Raw genomic sequence first — 18,206 nt, 5'->3', positions numbered from 1 at the left:
TAGGAAGGAAGAAGGGAAAGAAAAACAGGTGGACAAAGAATACAGGGAAAACCCGATGAGGAAGGGAGAAATAGGTCGCAACTGCCCCCACAGGAGATCCCGCGGGCCCAGGAGGCCCTGACAACACCCAACACTGGTACTCACAGTAGGAACTCACAGGTAGCATCCTGCTGAGGCCTCCAGACCTTGTGCCCACTCCTGCAACACTCCCACCTCCACCTCTGGCTCTAGCTACACTGGCTAAGTTCTTTGTATCTGGTCAGCCTCAGCTTAAATTCTGCCTCTTCTAAGAAACCTTCCCTGATCCCCATTTTGATTTCTGTGTACTTGTTCTTTCCTCCGTTGGCTACTTCCTCCCTACCTACTTATCTGTCTTTTCCCTCCTATAGGCTCCAGGAGGACAGGGGACCTGAACCAAGTGAGCCTCCTGTGTCTACCACATAGTAATGATGTTAATGATTAACACCAACAAGAACTGACATTCCTTGAGTAATTACTATGTGTCACACGTGGTTCTGAGCACTTTATGTGTATTAGTTAATTTCACTTTTATAAGAAGCCCATGACATAGATGGTATTGTTATCTTCATTCTGCAGAGGAGAAATATGAAGCACAGAAAGGTAAGCAAACTGGCTTAAGGCACACAGCTAGTAGGTGGAAGAGCTATAATTTGAACCCAGGCAGTTTGATTTCAAACTCTTACCATGAATCGCTTTGCTAAATTTCTCAATATGCTGCGAGTGCCCACATGTGTCAGCCTATGCATTTCCTTACTGGTTTTTGGTTTTATTGTGTAAATCATCCATCCTACTGAAACCATGATAGAATGTCTCCGCGAGACCAGATAAAAATATTTGTAGCTCTGTCTGCCAATACTCCAAATGTCATTGAAGAAATAGCAAGGAATGTAACGTGTTATTTGCATAGGCTGTGATATGTTAATTAATAAGCATTTCAAATATTTCATGTGTGATGTGCACTTTCCCCTTTAGTGAACATAAATTTAGATATAGGATTGGAGAAATTTCTAGAACGCGTTTGGGGACAATTTGTGGTCAGTAAAGGCAGGGTTCTGGGTGAGACACAAGCAGGAACTGTGAGAATGACTACAGGCAAAGGATGCCGTCTCCCTGCAATAAAGGCAACGTGGCAGCCTGAGCCCCTTAAACTCTGGTGTTGTTTGGTTCGCTGAATGAAAGTAAGTAAACATTTTAGTCAATCCTGATTCTGAAATAGGCAGCAAACTCACCATACATGCCATCTCTGCAGCAAAGCCCACTCGAGCTGGCTTAAGTAAACAGAGGGTGATGTGAGAATACACTGAGAACCTCATGAAACCCAGCAGCAGAGGCTCTGTTGGGTTCCAGATGGCAGAACCTGGTTCATTCTAGGAACTACCTACCTGGAGTCCACGCAACTTTTTGTTGTTGTTTATGTTTGGCACATATATGTTCAGGGAAAATGAGTGTGTCTTGGACAGGCTGGGTACCCAGCCCTGGTGAGTGGGGCCTGAGGGACAGGAGGCAAACAATATGTCCATGTCCTAATCCCTGGACCTGTGAATACATTAGGCTACATGGCACAGGGAATCAGCTTGCAGATGGAATTGAAGTTAATTGGTTGACTTTATTATCCTGGATTATGCATATGGGCCCGATGTAATCACAAGAGTCCTTAAAAATGGAAGAGAAAGACAGGAGCGTCGGTCCAAGGGAGATGTGACTGCGGAAGAAAGACACGCAGAGATGCAACATTGCTGTCTTCAAAGATGGAGAAAGGGGCTGTAAACCCAGGAAAAGGCAGGCAGCCGCTAGAAGCCAGAAAGGGTAAGAAACGGCCTCCAGAAAGGAAGGTAGCCCTGCCAACAGCTTGATTTTAGCACAGTGAGACTCACTCACATCAGACTCAAAGACTATAAGATAATAAATGTCTGTAGTTTTAAACCACGAAGTCTCAGATAATGTGTTTCAGCAGCCATAGGAAACCAACACAGGGGACGGGAAGGCAAAGAGACCTGGGGGTGGTCCCGTCTGGGGATGGTTTTAACCCTCATTGCTCACTCCTTCCTGCGTGAGTATGACTGGAGAGACCCAGGTGCGTGCGTCTTTCAAGCATCCTTCTCGGCCACTTGAGGGCCTTTCTCACAACTTAACTGCAAAATACAAAGGTAAGAGTGCTGCATTTCCTGACACAGGTTGAGCCCTCTAAATGACAGAGACAAAACCAAAACAACAAAGCTGCTGCTTCTGATTTAAGTAGCTGAAGTTCTTCAGGCCCAAAGTGCCCAGAAAAACAGCTTTTCTTCTTTTTCACCTTGCCTAATGGTCAGATGTTGAAAAACCCTAACGGTGATGGCTAATGGCAGAATCCCTTTTCTCTCTTCTGTCTTCATCCTGGGGTCAGTGAGATTGGATGTGGGTAAGCAAAGGCTTACAGACGTGGGAGGACGGAGCTCCGGGATGACCCTCACCAGCCCGGCCAAGTGCTTGGAGAAAACGTTCAGGTGATTTTCTTTAGTCGGTGCAGTTTAAACATGAAAACAGACTGAATGGAGGAGAGAGTTTGCTGCTCTCTGACCTTGGCTGTGTGTTTTTCTTCATCTCCTGTCAAGTTCAGCACCAAGAACAAACAATCACCGATGAGCTGGAACATGAGAATGCAAAGGCCAGGCGGCAATGAGGTAACTCCGAGGTGAGGCCGAATCGAATCCTAGAAAATGCAGCTTCTCTGTAACTGCCCAGGGGGAGATGGACTTGTGTCCAGAGAGTTTTAAAGTCATATGGAAGGAGCGAGCTGTGGGAGCTGTGTACTCTCTGTGTGAGCTATGTATGTGATCCTGGCCAGGTTATTTAACCCCAGGTGCCTGGTCCATCGTTCACGGTGGCTGGTAAAAGCTGCCCTACACAGTGGTGGTGAGGAGCTCTGGGAGGGCTTCTCTGCTGCAAAGCCCACTCGAGCTGGCTCAAGTAAAGAGAGAGTGGTGTGAGGATACACTGAGAACCATAAAACCCAAGAGCAGAGGCTCTGATGAGTTCTAGATTGCAGAACCTGCTTCATTCTAGGAACTACCTACCTAGAATCCACAAAGATGTTTGTTGTTTTGTTTTAAACTTAATCTCTTAATAGATTTTTTAAAACTAAGATATAATTTACATACAATAAAGTATCTAAATCATGAAATTCACAAGCTCAGTGAATTTTTATGTATGAATACAAAATGGAACGACCACCCCGCACCAAGATATTAATAGATATATAGATCAGGAGTCAGCAAACTCAGGCCTACAGGCCAAATCTGGTCTGCTACTGGTTTTGTGGTTTCATCAGAACACCACCACGCCTACTGTTTATGTCTTGTCTATGACTGTGTGAGTAGTTGCCCCAGAGACCTGGCAGCTTCCAAGCCTAAAATCATCAGCAGCTAGCCCTTTAAGAAACAGTAACCCTCTCCCTGATAGACAGCCCGCCCAGCACTGCCTTCTCTACCCAGCTGGTACCCTCCCAGATAACTCTTTTCACCTATGTTATTGTAGGTTAATTTTGCTTGTTTTCAAGCTTTGTATAAATGGAATGTTCTAGTTCTTATTCCTTATTCTCTCCATGACGTGTCTGTGAGACGCAGCCACATTGCGTGGCACTCTCTCAAGTACCCCTTTCATGCCACTCAGTTACAGGCCAGGCATTCTTCTCCTCTCTGTCCAGCATGCTGGCTTGCTCCCCTCATTCACTCTCAGGCACCTCCTGACACTGTCCCTTACAGCCTTGGGGATGCCCTGGGCCCTCTCTCTACAGTAGCAGTTCTTGATTCTTTCTCTCTCTTAATCATCTATTGCTGAACCATGAATGCCCCTGGAAATCCCATCAGAACTAGGGACGCACTTCTCCGATAGATGCATAGGTAGTGAAATGCTTATCTAAAGATCAAGCTTTGTTGTTGATTTAACATTTTTTTCTCCCTGCATTGGTGAGTGAAGCTTCAAAAATCCACCTTGAATTCACAAAGCTTTGAGTCACGTAAAAAAAGAAAGCGAGGGAGAGAGAAAACCCAGTTATCACTTTGGGTTTTACTCAAAAGGGTATGTGAAGCACAGGTATTCCTGCGATGGGGACAAGGAGAAGGAAGATAGGATGCTTTGCATTTTGGATCCTGTCCCCTGGAAGATAAAAGGACGGGCCTCTAGGTCCACATTACACCAGACACCAGGACGAGCACTGACCCAGCCCCTGTGGTGCCCTGGAGCACTGAGATCTTCTGCCAGCTCTAAGACACTATTTCAGTTCTCCGTCCAGGAACTACGCAGGCCTCATTCCATCAGGTCAGCGATGACATCTGCTGTTGACTGAGGAGACCAGGCTTTGACCAAGACGCAGCATGACAACAGGGAGCATCAGCAGCAATGGATTGATCAGTCTCCAGTTTTCTTGGCTTGAGTATGGGAACTGGAGGGAACCCCTTAGCACCGCGGAATCTCAGAGTTCTTGGATTACTCATGGGTAAGGGGGTCCTGAAAGGGTGATAGTGAAACTTTTGCTAAGGAGTGGAGCAAGTAATCAGTAAATAAGTTGTGTGACCTGACTTGCACCTCAAATTTGTGAACCTGCTCATACCATTTAAACATACAAACCCCAAATTTCACAACTAATTGAAATGGGTTTGTGGACCCCAGGCTAAAAATCTCAGTTTAATAATCGATCCTTTCTGCTTCATCTGTCACTGAAAATTAGCGGGGCCTTTTTGCACTTAGGTAAAATCCCCAAGAGAAAGTAATTGGCCAAGCTAATATTTTAATTAGGTCACCAAAATCCCAGCCTGGCTGGTCTGTGGGTCAGCTGTTCTTAGGTCAGGCTTACAGCCCTAGAAGCAGGCACGTGTGGGCCAGGCGTGGTGGCTCACGCCTGTAATCCCAGCACTTTGGGAGGCCGAGGCAGGTGGATCACGAGGTCAGGAGATCGAGACCATCCTGGTTAACATGGTGAAACCCCATCTCTACTAAAAATACAAAAAATTAGCCCGTCGTGGTGGTGGGGCCTGTAGTCCCAGCTACTCGGGAGGCTGAGGCAGGAGAATGGTGTGAACCCAGGAGGCAGAGCTTGCAGTGAGCCGAGATTGTGCCACTGCACTCCAGCCTGGGCGACAGAGCGAGACTCCGTCTCAAAAAAAAAAAAAAAAAAGAAGCAGGCACGTGTGACCTCAAACGTGGTCCCTGGGCAGTGGGGCTGGGGCAGTTTCCCTTAGATGGAGGTGTGAGCAGGATAGGTACTGTGACTCTCCAAGGAGTTTTAGAGATGATTGAGGAAGTTACAGCCAACTCTCTGTATTAGTAGGCTTCTCATCCATGAATTCAACCAACCACAGATGGAAAATATTCAGAAAAATAATCCCACAAAACTCCAAAAGCAAAACTTGATTTTGCTGCACACCAGGTACTCCATTGAATCCATGAGAATGAAATAATATGTAGGGTTGTATTTGGGATTAGAAGTAGTCCAGAGACAATTTAAAGTATATGGAAGGATGTGCATAGGTTACATGCACCTACTACACCGTTTTATGTCAGGAACTTGAGCATCTGCTGATTTTGGTATCTGAGGAAGGTCCTGGAACCAATCCCCCACAGATACTGATAGATGACTGTACTTAGTAAATGCAATGATGAAACCAAGCTGATAGTCAATAAATGGGAGCTACTATGATAATGGTGAAGAAGAATTATGACTCCTGACGTGAGTCAACCCCAAAAGAACCACTTCTGGGGGACTTTTCTCGTGCTCTTTCTGTCGGTGATGCTGATTGCATCGGTGTCAAATGTACGCAGGTGGACGAGCTCATGGAGCATGGGCATTTGATGAGGACGCCCATTTAAAGAAATCAGAGGAGGGAAATGAAAAGTGCCCCCTCAAGTCATTAAAATACAGATAGGTTTGAGGCTTCCTGAAAAAGAATCGAATACATACTTTAAGAAGGATTAAATAAAGATATTGCACAGCAAACTGAATAGGAGTATTGTCTGAATGATGATAAAAGTTGTTCTTTTCATCTCATAAATTTATGTAATTAAACTAATGTCACAGTTTGCTCTCACATGGTGGCAACATGACAGAAGTGCAGAATTTCTACTCCACTCCTGGCTAATTAGGATGACGTGTGATTCTGTTTCTTAATTTCAAATGTTCTTCTGAATTTTGTGCTCAACACTCCCCCTTTCCTCTTTTAAAACCTGATGTCTAAGTAGTTATAAATAAGCCTCCCAATCCAGAATACTTCAAATGTGATTTGGCTCTATTTTCTTTTAACACCGAGTTAGTTTAGGTGTCAGTAGCAATTTGAAAAGAGTTAAAAAATGAAGATATGCCCTGAACTCTGGAGAAGGGGATGAGAATGTTCTGCTGCATTCAGGTTACCACCCTAATCCTAACCCTAAGAGGGACATGCACTGGTTCCAGGGTGAGAGAGAAAAAGTCCAGACATCTTTCAGCTTTATTTTTACCCTCTTGCTTTGGGGAATTTCTTTTAGAGAACATATAATTTTCTTCCAAAGGTGGCAAGATATTGTAGAAAAATTTCAGTGGTCATCTGCACTTTTGCCTACAACACATGTCACTTAAATTGAGTCCTGGTTTTCTCATCTGTGATGTGAAGGGCTTAAATCCATCCATCCATCCATCCATCCATCCATCCATCCATCCATCCATCCATTCATCCATCCATCTATTCATTCATTCATTCATTCATTCATTCATTCATGTATACTACTAGCATTTTCAGAGTGCCTAGGACATTTGTTCAGGCACCTGTGAATGAAAGATAGTGTTTGACTTCAAAAAACTCACAAGCAGGGAAGAGAACGCTACACAGACATTAAGAGCACAGATTCTGAAGTTAGATGACCTAAGTCTCAGCTTCTCCCTCTTATAAGCTGTGGACCTTTGGATAAGTCTCTTTATGTCTCTAAGATGCCTTTATATTTAAAATGAAGATATTAATGTCAGTATAATAGGACAGCTATAAAGGTTAAACAAGATAATACCTGCAAAGCACATTGAACAGCAGAACAATCCATATTAGAGCTGCTAATTATTATTGTCAAATGCCTTTAAATTGCTCTACTGTGGGTATATAGATAATACTTGAGGGACACTAAGAAGGAAGCCATCAGTTCTTCCTGGAATAGACTAAAGGAGAGCAGGCAATGTTTTAGAGGAGGTGATACTGGGTTGGATTTGTAGGATGAGTCAGAATTTACAACATAGAAAGAGAGGTAGAATGCTGAAGGCCTATTTGAAAATGCACAGAGTTTATTTCTAAGAATGGACAGTAGTGTTTTAAGCTACACCACTGGCACATGCAGGTAATGGCAGAGACAAATCTAGAAAGGACTCCCAGGGCTACATTATCAGTAACATATTAATCAGAAGGCGTTCAGTTGATACTAACAAGAAATGCAGCTTGAATTGGCCCAAACAATAACATGTTGTATTGTTTTGGACCCAGGTAAATTTACAACTTTTAAAAATATAAATACCCGCATGGTCAGGTTCAGCACTGGTTTGGTCCCATGACTCAATCATATCACCAAAAGCTGGTTTCTTTACATTTCTACTCTTTCCTCATTTGTATGTCTTCTTCATCCTGATATTGGATGGTCCTCATGCTCACAGGGTGGCTGCCAACTACCAAGGTTACATGCTTCCCAAGCAACATCCAGGAAAGAAAGAATGCCTGACCCTGAGACCATCTAATGAGAGCCCCGGGCTTTATATTATAAGCCAATCGCTACAGCTAGAGAAAGACATGGACTAGTTGACTTAGGCCTGGGATGTCCCAATGAATGACTATGACAACAGGTATGGGATTTTTTTTTTTTTTTTTTTTTGGCTTAGACCAATCTGAGCCACCTTTGAAGCTGGAAGGCCAGTCTTTGTAAACCATGTGGCTGCTACACAAAGGGAGAGGAATGGGATGGATATAGGAAGGCCTATCCTATGGTTCATCCCAGAAGACTTGTAGACCATGACGTAGAGTTTGGAGTTTACACTGTGGACAACAAGAAGTCACTTACAGGCAAAGATTCACCTATTAGAAATAACTCTGGAGGCAGTTCTGGAACCAACTGGGGCAAGAAAACCAGTTCACACCAGTTTATCTCTTAGGGCTTCTGTAGAGAAAACATCCCAACTCCACTGAGTAAACAGGTATTCTAGGCAAGCACTATATATTGTTTGCACCCAGAAACCTCGCTTCTCAGGTTGAATTTCAACTCAGAATGTTGAAATGCTCACAACTCCCAAGCTGCCAACAGTAATGGACCAATCACTGTTGTGAAATTCAAAGAGTTTTACATTACCTCTAAGTCTGTGTGCTCAAGAGTTTCGGCCTGCAAACCGCCTCCACGACACGTGAGAGTCAAATGGGAGAATCCATTAGAGGTGGCATGGGGAGGGTGTAAGAGCCAAGGACTGGAACCACAGAGACGCTCTGGAAGTGACATCACCTCGCTGAGTCTCTGACCACTCCTCTGTAAACCAAAGTAATAATACTAACCTCATAGGGCTGTTCATTTCACCTGCCAGTTTAACAGACATTTATTGAGCACCAACTATATACCAGATCCTGTACTGAAGCCCAGGAGGAAGGAACTGAGCAAACACGTGTCACATTCTTAGCAGAGTTTCTCCCAAATCTGGGAAGAAACAAAGAACAGAGCCTGAAATATCAGGTGAATGGGAACCATGGGGATGAGGAAGACATCCTTTGAACACTTCTAATGGTAACACCAATGAAGACTTAAAGATTATCTGAGTCCTCTGAAGTCTGGCCATAAGGCATAATAGTCACAGACGGAGGCCACTGGCATGTACTTTCTCCCCTGGTAAACAGAAAAAGATTTGGGGTTCCTCACTGCCCCCCAACCCTGGGGTAACCCAGGAAATATTCTTATTTGATACCCACCATCGAGTCACTTAAACAGTGTTTCAAGACCCAAAAAATGAGCTTTCTCACTTTAAAAAGTGAAACAACTTTGACTTTTTCCATCTGTTCCGCTCAGGGCTGAAATGATGTATTCAGGGTAACATGTTTCAGGAGAACTTGGACGAACTCATATTTTAAAAATAGACTGATTTCCTACTGTGCCATGAGCACAGCAGTGCTTCCTTGGTTGTGTTTCAAATGATGGCCTCACCACCACCCCCAGAGCCCTGATGAGAGAGCCCTGGAAATAAACGAGCTCTGTGCAACACGGCATGCAGAGAGGCTTCCTCCCGGAGAAGAATGAGCCTCTGAGCAAGGCGGAGGGGGCCCACACACACATTTTCCCCTCAAAATACTACCGCAAGGCAGAAGATGGCTTAAATTGCTATGATTTGTGATCCGGAAATGAATATGTATTTTTATTGCAGTATTCATTATACAGAGTACAACAAGTTTTGCTTAAAGCTATCTCTGTATCACTTGATATGAATGTTATATTGTATTTTGTGATGCACAACTGCTTGAAGAAATATTTTGCAGAGATTAATAATGAGAAGTTTGAATGTATGCTCCTGGAGCTCATTGATGGAACTGCTCTGTTTCCACCTTTCTCCCTGGAGCCAGTTTGACTCCAGGCTGACATGTTGGTGACAGTGCTTCACAAAAGGCTTTTGTGCTCTACTTTATGCAAGCTCTGGTTAAAGTATGGAGCCTCAAACTGAGTGAGAGAACTTTCAGAAAGCAGCGAGAAGCTAAAGGAAGCACTTTTGTACCAAGGTAATAAAGGAAAAAATGTGTATACCAAATAGCATTATCTTTAGAATAAAATGATTCGATGAGTTGGATGTTCCCCAAGTTTGTGCAAATGAGGACATGCAGAAAATAAATTTCCCAACAAAAATTTGAGGCAATATTGAGGATTTTTCAGTGATGGCATGTGTCCTGCCTCAACTTCATCCTCATGGTGAAAGTACCCAGTCCACAGCCTCAGCTTAGGTAAGCAGCACCAGTCCCTGGGGCCACTGGCTGGAGCAGAGGTGACCACTGACCCAACGCTGGCCCATTTACAGGTTGGCCAGACACTACTCAGGTGGCCCTTTAGCGAAGGGGCTGTTTCCATCCTGGATAGGAACTAGAAAATTCACAGAAGCCTGGAAAATGGATGGTGGGTGGTGGGGGAAGAAGCTGTGTCCCCTTAGAAGCAGAATAGCAGAAAGAATATCCACACTCCCATTGCCCAGATCCCTAGAGCTCCCTTGGGTACTGAATGGACAACGGACATCTGCTTCCACTCTTCTAAGATCCTTACCTCCCTGAGTTCCTATTGTCTGCATTGCCCTGGGTTTCCCATGTCTATCTTCACAGTTAACATGAATTCTCACCCCAACCACATCACTCAATTATTTGAGTTCACTTGAAGGATGTGTTTTGTAGTTGACATCTGTTGCTTTTCCTGAATAGCACCCATTTCCCTTTGTTCAAGTCACAACACTTCACTCTCAGCTCTCTGGTTGGGGTGGGGCACACTGCACCCTAGCTCCAAAGGTGGGCATGTGATGCAGATCTGGCCAATCAGAGTCCCACATACCACTGGCCATGCTGATTGCTTCCGGGATGGACACATGACCCAAGTTTGAGGCTGTGGTTAAAACTATTAGGAAATGGACTTCTCTTCCACTAGCATAATATAAGTCTAGGGTGGCTGGGGTTCCAGCAAGTGAAGGGAGCTTACCTAAAAGCTAAACCAACACCACTGAAATACAGAGAGATGGATTCAGGTTCACATCATTTGGGATCCTGGATCCAGCCATATCTGAAGCTTGTTGAGCTCTGGACTTAAACAAGTTTTTTAAATTAATGTTTTATTTTACAATGGCTCTAGATTTACAGATGAGTGCGAGGGTAGCGTAGAGGGTTGTCATAGACTCCATACCCGGTTTCTCCTATTGTTAACATTTTATAGCATTGTACATTACCACTAGTAAGGCAATATTGATATGTTATTAACTGAAGTCTATACTTTACCCAGATTTCCTTAGTTTTTATCTAATGTCTTTCTTCTGTTCCAGGATCCCAGCCAGGGGCCCTCATTACATTTAGTCATCATGTCACCTTAGGCTCCTCTAGATGGTGACGGTTTCTCAGACTCGCCTTGTTTTGGGTGACCTTGACAGTCTTGAGGAATACTGATCAATGTTTTATTGAGTATTCTTCAGTGGAGGTTTCTCATGTTTTTCTCATGATTGGCCTGGGATATGGGTTTGGGGGGAGTTAGACCACATGGCAAAATACCATTGTTATCACACCATATCATGCTAATTTTGATCACTTGGCTGAGGTATTATTTATGGGTGGCTCCTCTGTTAAATCACTCTTTTTCCCCTTTTCCCTATTGGTCTCTTTGGAAAGAAATCATTTTTGCACCCCAAACTTAGGGAGTTATGCTCCTCCCTTGTGAGGACAGAGGGTCTATATAAATTATTTGAAATTCTTCTACACAAGAGATTTGTGTATTCTTGGCTGGGTGCAGTGGCTCATGACTGTAATCCCGATACTTCGAAGGCTGAGGCGGGAGGATTTCTTGAGTCCAAGAGTTTGAGACCTGGCTAGGTAACATACAGAAACCTTGTCTCTACAAAAAACAATTTTTTAATTAGCTGGGCATGGTGGCACATCTTGGGAGGCTGAGGTGGGAGGATTACTTGAGCCCAGGAGTTCAAGGCTGCAATGAGCTGTGATCGTGCCATTGCACTCCAGCCTGGGCAACAGAGCGAGACCCTAACTCTGAGAAACAAAAATGAAAGAGAGAGATTTGTCTATTCTCCCCCATTTATTTACTTATTCAATCATTTATATCAGTATGGACTCACTTCATACTTTGGCTTATAATTTATACTTTTTTTTTTTACATTATCTCAGCTTTGGCCACTGTGAGCTCTGTTCATTGGTTTCTGTGTCCCTTTGATGTACTATATCTGTGTCTGTGTGCATGTGTGTGTGCTGTGTTATGAACACTTTCTTTTCTATTATACTTCAAGTTCTAGGGTACATGTGCACAATGTGCAGGTTTGTTACATATGTATACATGTGCTGTGTTGGTGTGCTGCACCCATTAATTCGTCATTTACGTTAGGTATATCTCCTAATGCTATCCCTCCCCCCTCTCCCCACCCCACAACAGGCCCCAGTGTGTGATGTTTTCTGCCCTCTGTCCAAATGTTCTCATTGTTCAATTCCCACCTAAGAGTGAGAACATGCAGTGTTTGGTTTTCTATCCTTGTGACAGTTTGCTCAGAATGATGTTTTCCAGCTTCATCCATGTCCCTACAAACGACATGAACTCATCCTTTTTTATGGCTGCATAGTATTCCATGGTGTATATGTGCCACATTTTCTTAATCCAGTCTATCATTGATGGACATTTAGGTTGGTTCCAAGTCTTTCCTATTGTGAATGGTACTGCAATAAACATATGTGTGCATGTGTCTTCATAGTAGCATGATTTATAATCCTTTGGGTATACACCCAGTAATGGGATTGCTGGATCAAATGGTATTTCTAGTTGTAGACCCTTGAGGAATCGCCACACTGTCTTCCACAATGGTCGAACTAGTTTACAGTCCCACCAACAGTGTAAAACCTGAACACTTTCTTACTTTCTGATACTATCAGATGTTCCAGGCTCACTATTGTATATCCTCTACACCAGTTCTAGAATCAGCCATTTCTCCAAAGAGCCCTGGTTCTTTTTATTGCAGAATGGTATTGGAAACCAAGATCAGGGCACTGAGTATAACTATGGATTTTCTAATTATGTGAGCCAATTCATCCACCTCTTCTTTTCCACCTTAGGTCTATTTTAGTTGAATTTGCTGTCACTGGAGACCAAAAAATTTAATTAATAGAGATACAAAGATATAATACATCTCCCCCCAAGTCATCAACTCAGCGAAAGAACTGCATGAATGTTGCTCTCATTTCTAAGCTGGTGAGGCAGGGTTCCTGCTGCACAATACAATTCATGCTATGGTATTCAGTGCCCTGAGTGAGGCCCCCATGACTTTAAAAGTACATATTCCAGGCTTCTGAAAAGTTAAAAACCTTTCACTAGTTTTGGAATTCCTCTCACGCTGTCTTGTGGTTTTTTTTCCTTCATAGAACCTATTTGCCATTATATTTTTATTTTTCCTATTTGTTCAATGCCCATATTCTTCAGCACACTGTGAGCTCCATCAGAGAAGAGGACAGTCTATCTTACTCTCCACTCTACCCCTAGTCTTACCCAGCATGTTAATTGGCGCATACCCAGAACTCCATAAATATTTGTTGGATGCATATGTGAAGAATGAATGATCCATCAATCCTGGAACCATGGCTGCCTCACTGTCTTAATATCTGGAGATACCAGAAAACTAGTTACATATACCAGAGAATATGAGATAAGGGTATCAAAAACTAGTTACATATACCAGAGAATAGAGAGGGAAGGAAACAATGACAGCTAGAGTAGGATAGAAGGTCATAAAAGTTATGCAAGACAGGGCATTTGAGCTGAAACTTAGAGGTAAGTAGAAATTCACCAGGGACACAAAAAAGCCAGGGCTGGTTGCACTGGGAATGGCGTTCCAGGCAGTAGGTTAGGCATGGGCAGTGATGTGGAGATGTAACAGGGCTTGCGTCAAGATGAGAGGCCTGGAGTAACTCTGGGGAAGGGTGAAGAAGGGGGTTAAGGGCCTGAGGCAACAAAGGGAAGCCACTGGAGATTATACAGCAGGGAAGTAGCATATTCTGATCTGGATTTTAGCAGATTATTTTGGGAGATGGAGGGGAGAACTGAGAATAGAGGAGGGAAGAGAGAGAATCTGGGACAGTGGTGATGAGGGCTGGGACAAGCCCTCTGGATAAAGGAGAGAGGCGTGGACAAGCGTGAGAGCTGAGGGTGGGTCTGCGTATTCCTGGAACAGTGGTATGCAGAAGCAGGTGCATACTGTTCTTAAGAACAGACTGTGCACCCCTCTCCCAACTCACATTCTGTGGTGTTATATTGGTAGCTTGAAATTGACCATGGTGGTAACACACCACAGAAATTGGCAAGCACTCAGGGCTTTTTCCCCTTCCTCTCTTGTTCTTTTTTTTCTGGAGAGCCAGCATACCACTACTGGAAAGTCAGGCAGAGGTTCTAGAGGGAAAAATGCATCGATGTTTTGCTTTTTTTCTACTGCTTCTTGGTCAGGTTCCTACGTGGATCTGTGCTGGTGGCAAATTCTGAGTGAACTGGCTGCATAAGAGATCCTTGTGCAAGCAAATGAGAAGAACAACAATAAGGCCCGTCCTTTCAGCAAAGAGGAATCAGTCTGGATTTAACTCATGGAGCCTGCCTGTTCAATATTTTTATATATAAATATAATTTCTAAGTAATAATTACCCTTGCTGTGATAGAGATGGGATGAGAGATGAAAGAGAGAGAGAGAATGGGAGAGAGAGACAAGCACAGAGAGACAAAGAGGAAAAAGATAAAAAAGAAAAGAAAAGAAAAGGGAAAAAGAAAAGAAGAGAAGTAGAGAACAAGGGAGGGAGGGAGGAAGGAAGGAAGGAAGGAAGGAAGGAAGGAAGGAAGGAAGGAAGGAGGAAGGAAGGAAGGAAGGAAGGAAGGAAGGAAGGAAGGAAGGAAGGAAAAGAGACAGGCAGGCATCTGTCCTCAGTCACCATAAATTATACCCTGAATCTTCGAAACTCTATAATCATTAAAACACAGTAACCATGTAAACTGAGACCACACTATGTGCCAAGTTCAATATTTTGTTTAAATTTGAAATAAAAGATGCTATTATTACCTATCACCTATTTTACAGATGAGAAAACTGAGGAATATAAAGGCTAAATAACTTGCCCTAGTCATCCTCCTAATAAGTCACAGAGCTATAGGTTTGGAGGGGAATTTGAACCTGATCCGTATAACCCTATGGCCTGCTCTCTTAGCTGCTACACAATAAGGCCTTTCTCCCAAATAAAACAAAGTACAAATATATTTCAACACCCACTCTCGGCACATAAGTATCATGAAGAGTATGGAAAAAGTCCTTGTCCTTAGGAATTAACCACCATGAATGCACAAGCAAAATGAATGACAAGGTGTGAGCTTGGGGATGATGCCCCAGGCCCAGCTGGTGGGAGCTCTTTGAGACTGGGGTGTCTTTCATCTTTGCATTGCTGGCACCTAGCACAGAGCCTGGCTCCATAAGCGTCTACTCCATGAACAGCTTGAGCTTTTCTTTGAAGGATGGATTAGATTCTTCCTGCCAGAGGGTAGTCTAGGAGACTTTGCAAGAAGGGAGGATGGCTGAGCCAAGGTGTATTGTGTGTGAGGAACAGAAAAGCAGCAGCAGATATGTCCATGTGGAACAGATCTTCACTTGCTGCATCCATGAGGACACCTTTCAGAGCCCTGCCTGGACGATTCATCACTGGATACCCGTTCCTTTAGCTCTGAAGTCCAGATTACAGGAAACTCTATTACCACTCAGTTACAAATCTTCCGATGACTAATGAGCTGCTGATGGTTTTAGACGGTTATGGACTAAGCTTGTTCACAGAAGAATAACGAATAAGGGAGAGCAAATGAATATTTTAAAACCTTGATTCTTTGGACAAATGGAGACAATAGCTAACACAATGGCAAGAGTGGCTTTTGGATGATTTAAAAATAAATATTTCTTTCCTCCAGGCTCTAAAGCTCAGAGCCATCTTTTACTCAAGCTCCTTCTTTGCCTTTTCCATGCAATCTGCCACCAAGTCTTATGTTTGTAAGATATTTCTTGAAGCTACTCTTTTCTTCTCTTTTCACTGCCCTGCACTGATATAAAATCATGACCCTAAGCCCAGAGTATGGCTGAATGTTTGCACAAAAGCTCCCTTAGAAATCACTCGTGCAGGTCCCTCATTACAGAGACATGAAAGTAAGGCCCAAGGGGATAAGGGACTTTCCTAAAATGACAGGGCAGAGTTTGGATTATTCCCATTTTCCAAATGAGGAAACTGAGGCAGAGAAAGGTTAAGTCATTTGGTCAAAAGTACACAATTAGTACATGGTGGGGCCAGATTTTACTATTCTTATGGGCAAGTCTACTCTCAAAGCAAGTGTGCTATGATCTTCTGTTCAAGAGAGTATATTGTGGTAGAAATAAAATGAAGGTGCATGTTCCAAATTCAAATCCTAGATCCTCTGCATGCTAGCTGCAAGACCTCGGAAAAGTTCTTTTTCTCCGCAAAGTGGAGACGATTATAGTTGTTTCCCCAGGTCATTGTGAAACTGAATGAGTCATGTGTATGGTGGGCCACACATAGTGCTTAGTGCATGGTAGTATCTAATAAATATTAGCCATGCTCTCCCTCAATGAACATCTAGGGTGTGAAGAACTTCTTAACTGAGTTACAAAGTTCGTAAATACTTATAAGTATTATTTTAAATGATTAATTCTGATTCTAAGATATTTCCTTTTGCTTCTTTACAGTATTTTTTTGAATGTGACTTTCACAAATTCTTTGACCTATTGCCCACTCAATTTGTGTCCTGTTATTAATGTCACATGAGGGGGGTGGGGATAGAAATAAATGTTGCCTTCCATGGCAAGGAGACTAGAGCTCTACAGAAAGGAAGGAACCACCTCAATCAATGTGAACAGAGGAAGGAAAATGGTGGAGTTTTAACAGGAGATTTTCCAGCATCGACCCCAGTAGGGGTACAAGGCCATGCCCCCTCCTCAATATCTCAGTCCCCTGTACTGCTTGAAAGAAGGCAAAGGTGATTCTTACTGATTTGACAAGAGCTTGTGGTGAAAAATAAACACCACAGTTCAGTCAGGCTGTTACCATACCAACTGGAAGGTCAGATGAACAAACACCTGAGAATGAATCAAATTACACAAAATCAAGAAGAAATAGATCTGCTGCACGGTGAGTGGATGATAAAGGGAAGGCTTGATTGGATTTCCAAGGACAAAACACGTGGGAAAAAATGATCTCTCTAGGCTCTCTGCATTGTTTTTCTTTCCCCCAATGCACCACATTTATTCACATCTCTGGACCTTTGTTCCTAAGTGTTCCAAGGAGTGTTCTCTGAATGAGAGTTTCAGCATCGTGTAATGTCAACATTGGCCAATGCAGAGATTGGGTAGAACTTCGAGTTGATTTGATCCAGCAGCTCCATCTCTTTTCCTGGGGTTCTTGGGAATCCTCTCTTCTCTCTGTGTGTTGGCTTCATTTTAGGTTGAAAGGGAGAAGGCTGTTATGGTTCTGGGCTTCACATCCATGCATGGCTCTGTAGTAGATTAGATTATTGCTCAGAATATCGCTTCCTCCCAATCACTCCCAGGGAAGTGTATGCTTTCCTACTCCATAGATGGCAGGCTTGGCCACGTGATCTAGTTTGGCTATGTAGCAGGTGGGCTTGATACTAAGCTTGGCCATGTGACTTTTTTGGCCAATGGGATGTTAGCAGATGTAACAGAGGCTAGGCTTGAGGTATGCCTGTGTATTCCCACTGGTATTCTTAGAACTCTGCCATCACCTTGAGAAGAACATGCACACTCTAGCCTTCTGGTCACGAGAAGGCATGGGAGACTTAGTGTAGAACCTAAGCTAGATGAGCTGACCCCCTAAATTCATTGTTGAGCCCAGAGACGATCAAGAGAACTGAGTTGGCCCAACTAGCAAGGCCTACACCAGCTAACTAAATGCTCTTGTGGGGTTTTGCTATGCTGCGTTTTAGTGGCAGTAACTAACATCTGGTAACATCCAGTAATAGTAATATCCAGATCAGAAGAGAGAATCTCTTGCATCATATTGACCTAAACCAGATCACGTGCCTAATCGCTGGCAAGGAGGATGGGTTTACGCTTAGAAAAATAAGAAATTTTCCTAAAGCTGGGAGGGGTGAAGTCAGCTTCGCCTTGCACGTAAGCTACTTAGGGAAGGAGTGAATATCTCAGTAAAATTAGATATCTCTTCAACGGGGAGACGGATGTTAAAATGGCAACATCTTTCAACCCCACTGTTATCTGGACTCAATTCAAGTCCTGGGTCATATACAAGCCTACTGGAACCCTCTAGCCTACCTTGTTTGCTTTTTCCTATAGAGTCCTAACTGGACTAATCTGTTAGTACAGAAATGGGTTATTGCACATTACTTTTCATGTAGCATCAAGAGAGTTTTTCTTTTAACAATTGAGCTTTGGT

The sequence above is a fragment of the Hylobates moloch genome, unplaced genomic scaffold, assembly GCF_009828535.3.
Source record: "Hylobates moloch isolate HMO894 unplaced genomic scaffold, HMol_V3 SCAFFOLD_4, whole genome shotgun sequence".
Classification (NCBI taxonomy): domain Eukaryota; kingdom Metazoa; phylum Chordata; class Mammalia; order Primates; family Hylobatidae; genus Hylobates; species Hylobates moloch.
This window is presented reverse-complemented; position numbering follows the sequence as displayed.